At 45.4% G+C, this 4,110-nt stretch overlaps 1 pseudogene; it reads right to left on the bottom strand.

The window, feature by feature from the left end:
- LOC110294863 overlaps window positions 1–3,855 on the bottom strand; it is a 50,792-nt pseudogene extending 46,937 nt beyond the window's left edge.
- Window positions 3,856–4,110: the final 255 nt, after the last annotated feature.

A 4,110-nucleotide genomic window follows, 5' to 3' on the forward strand; every position in this document is an offset into this window, starting at 1 on the left:
AAGAGGGCGCCAGATCTCGTTACGGATGGTTGTGAGCCACCATGTGGTTGCTGGGATTTGAACTCTGGACCTTCGGAAGAGCAGTCGGGTGCCCTTACCCACTGAGCCATCTCACCAGCCTGAGATCATCTTCTTTAGGCATTAAAAAAAGATTTCTTTTAAAAAAAAAGTTATGAGTGTGTGGGGTGGGTGTGTACACATGAGTGCCTGAGGTGGCCAGAGTCATGGCATAACCCTAGCTGGAGTTACAGATGGTCAAGTGAGGAATCAAACTTGAATCCTCTGTAAGAGCAAGAAGTGCTCTTAATCTCTGAGCCATCTCTCCAGCCCCCTTCCTCTCCTCCTCCTCCTTCTTTTTTCTTTTCATTTTTTTTTTTTTGTTTGATTGTTTGTTTTTGTTTGCTTGAGAAAGGGTTTCATTCTGTAAACCTGGCTGACCTGGAATTTGGTATGTTTTCCTGGCTGCCCTGAAACTAAGACAGGTTTTCTCTGTGTAGCCCTGGTTGTCCTGGAACTCACTCTGTAGACCAGGCAGGCCTCAAACCCAGAAATCCACCTGCCTCTGCCTCCCAAGTGCTGGGATTAAAGGCATGCGCCACCAACGCCTGGCTTAATCTATTTCTTAAATTCTTTTTTATTTTATTTTTTATCTTATATACATGAGTGTTTTGCTTGCATGAATGTCTGTGTACCACATGTGCCCACAAAGGCCAGAAACGGGCACTGGGTCTCCCAGAACCGGAATTACAGACAGGTGGGGATCAAACCCAGGTCCTCTAAAAAAGCAGCCAATGCTCTCAACTACCAAGGCACCTCTTCAGACCCTTTCTTAAATTCCTAAAGTTTGTAAAATATATTTATATAGTTAATGCAAGCATGTATCTGTGCGCATGTGTATGCTATGGTGTGTGTATGGAGGTCAGAGGTAACTTCTTCCTAGAGTCTGGAGATTGGATTTGGGTTACCAGGCTTGTAAAGCAAGGGTCTTTACCCACTGAGCCACCCTGCTAGCACTATTTCTTAAATTCTCTTAAGCATAGGATCAGATGAACAGGCTTATTCACAGTAACTGATCTCAATTCAGACACTAGTTATTGCATCTTGGAATTCATGAAACGTTTCTTGAGAACTGTATTGGTTCTGATCATTAACATAATAATTATTATAATTATTGCTATAATAATTATAATAATAATTATTAACTAGCATTTGTTGAATGCTTATCGTGTTCTGATAACAACACTAATAGTTTCACATAAATTATTTCATCAAGACTTGAAAATAATACTAAAAATCACTTGCTTAAAATCCCCCAGCTAGGGCTGAAGAGATGGCTCAGTGTCTACTCTTCCAGAGATCCTGAGTTCAATTCCCAGCCACCATATGGTGGGTCACAGACATCTACAATGGGGTCTGATGCCCTCTTGTGGCATACAAGTGTACATGCAGATAAAGCATATGTGTGTGTGTGTGTGTGTGTGTGTGTGTGTGTTTGTGTGTGTGTGTGTGTGTGTGTGAGGGAGGCTGATCTTTGTGAGTCTGAGGCCAACCTGGTCTACAGAGCAAATTCCAGGGCAGCCAGGGATACACAGAGAAACCCTTTCTCAAAAACCCAAAATCTAAACAAGCCAAACCATGGTCTTCTTGACCTTTGGGTCTCTGCAGTTACAGAAACCATTGTGTTCATGCTGTTAGCCACCCCCTACACTGTCATTGCTGGGCTTTAGTTCCCAGGACTGAACGCAGGCCCTGCCTTCCTGTCTTTCTTTGATATCACATGGGTGTTTACTTGCTCCAGACTCAAGGCCTATCACACACTAGGTAAGCTTCCTATCGGTAAGATACTGGCTAGGTCATCCCTCCCTGTTTTTGCGACTCTACCTCTTCAGCCCATTCTGTTGGCATGTAGCTCTGTACCAACCCTCCCCATTTCTGTAACAAGAGGACTGCATATAAACGTGAGGAAAGGCATCTACTGCCAAATCTTTTTTTTTTTTTTTTTTTTGGTTTTTCGAGACAGGGTTTCTCTGTATAGCCCTGGCTGTCCTGGAACTCACTTTGATCTACTGCCAAATCTTATTACCTGAGTTCAATCCCCAGGACCCACGCAATGGGAAGAGTCTTTACTCTGACCTTGGCATGTATGTATGTATGTATGTGTGTGTGTGTATGTATATGTATGTGTGTGTGTGTTCTGCAAATATAATTTTTTAAATTTAAAACATATCAAACTCAGAAGAATTATGAGCTATTCAAGACTGGACAGCTAGCAAGTGGACGATCGTAACTAAAATTCACATCTCTGACTCCCAGGGGCAGGTTCTTGCCTTTATATAGCACAATCTGTATACAGGCAAAGAACAAGACACATAACTAATTCAAGATTTATTAATTATTTATTAATCAACGCTGGGGACCAAACCCAGGGCATCATGCATATTAATTATGCATTCTACCATTGAGCGTATCCCCAGCCCAGATATTGTTTTAAAGATTTATATTAGTAGTTACTTATGTGGATGTGTGTGTATGCAGGCATGTGAATGTGGCCATGGAGACCAGAGGCAGGCATCAGATCCCTTAGAGCTGAACCTACGTAAGGTCGTCTTGAGCCACCCGATGGGGGTGCTGGGAACTGAGCTCCAATCCTAAGCAAGAGCAGTACATGTTTATAACCAATGAGCCATTGTTCCAGTCCCCAAGCTATGTGATGTTTAAATCGCTTGAGTGCCAGTGACGCATGCCTGGTACTGAGAGGTGGAGAGATTATGAATTGGAAACCAGCCTAGGGTAACCTAGGAGGGCTTACCTAAAATTAAATAGGTAGGTAGGTAGATGATAGGCAGATAGATAGAAATATAAACTATGAAACCTAACCTACACATGTTTAGTCTGTCTACCAGGCATTGTCTGCAGGGATTCACGGAGCTTTGACAGGCCTGGAGAAGCAAAGGAGTTGCAGCTCTCCGAGGGAAAGCTGGAACAAGGCGGGCTATCAGGCCTCTCCCGTGGCCCACCAGTGTAAGGAGCCGCCTTCACATTTGCCATTACAAGATGGCGCTGATGGCACTGACACCCGTGTTCTAAGTAGTAAACAAGCAAGCTGCGCATGTGCCGGGGTAGCTTTCCACGCCATGTGCTCTGCCTTTCCCGTGACGACAACTCTGGCTGATGGGCTGCAGCCAATCAGGGAGTGACACGTCCGAGGCGGAGGACAGTCCTCCATAAAAGGGAGGGGGCTCCGCCATATCTCTCTCTCTCTGGCTCCTTTCTCCACTGGCTCCTGATGGGGTAAGCAATAAAGTTTGTACTGCAGAAGATTCCGGTTGCCCTGAGCGTGTTCTTACCAGGGGGACACACAAAAGCGGCGGGCAATACACCAGTGCCCTAGAGTCGGTGGCATGAAACAAGGTTGAGGCCACCGAGCAGGAAGTGGCTATGGTAGGCTTGAGCACCCAGCTGGTTGGGCCAGGTCAAGGTCCAGACAGAAGCTTTGATTTCAGCAGTGATTTAGCTCGATAAGACAGGCACTTCCAGATGATCCTTGGTGAAATAACTCATGCCCTTTATTCCTTGTGGATAGGACCTTATAAACATTTTGGGGTGGGTTGGGATCTAGAGGCAGATGCTTTCTATTGGCTTGGTCCGAGATGTTAGGGATGCCTCATCTGCATGGAGAGGGACTTCAGATATTGTTCCTGCATGACTGCTTGTCACAGTTCCCTCAATGGTGTGCCGTGGTCACGTGTTCCAGGACATGAACCTGGTAGGGAGTAGATTTAAATGCCTACCATTCTCAGTTATGAGAATTGCCCGAATCTGCTCCACCTCACCAGGTTTTCTGTCTGGTGGCATGGTCCACTGCCCCACATACACAGAGAAAAAAACTAGCGATCATTGGTTTATGGTCCATTCTTTCCTAAGTGTCATGTTTGGTGACCAGGAAGGATTCTGGAGGGCTGAGGGACATAATCACTGACTCTGGATGGTTGGTGACTACTGGTTGCCATGGCAGCCACAGCAGAGGGAACACAGAAAGGCCTGGCTGGAGCTAAGAAGCATGAAAGGCGGCTTAAAGACAAGGGAATCGTCCTGGATTGCTCACAGGGT

This window comes from Mus caroli, chromosome 5 (assembly GCF_900094665.2).
Source record: "Mus caroli chromosome 5, CAROLI_EIJ_v1.1, whole genome shotgun sequence".
Lineage (NCBI taxonomy): Eukaryota > Metazoa > Chordata > Mammalia > Rodentia > Muridae > Mus > Mus caroli.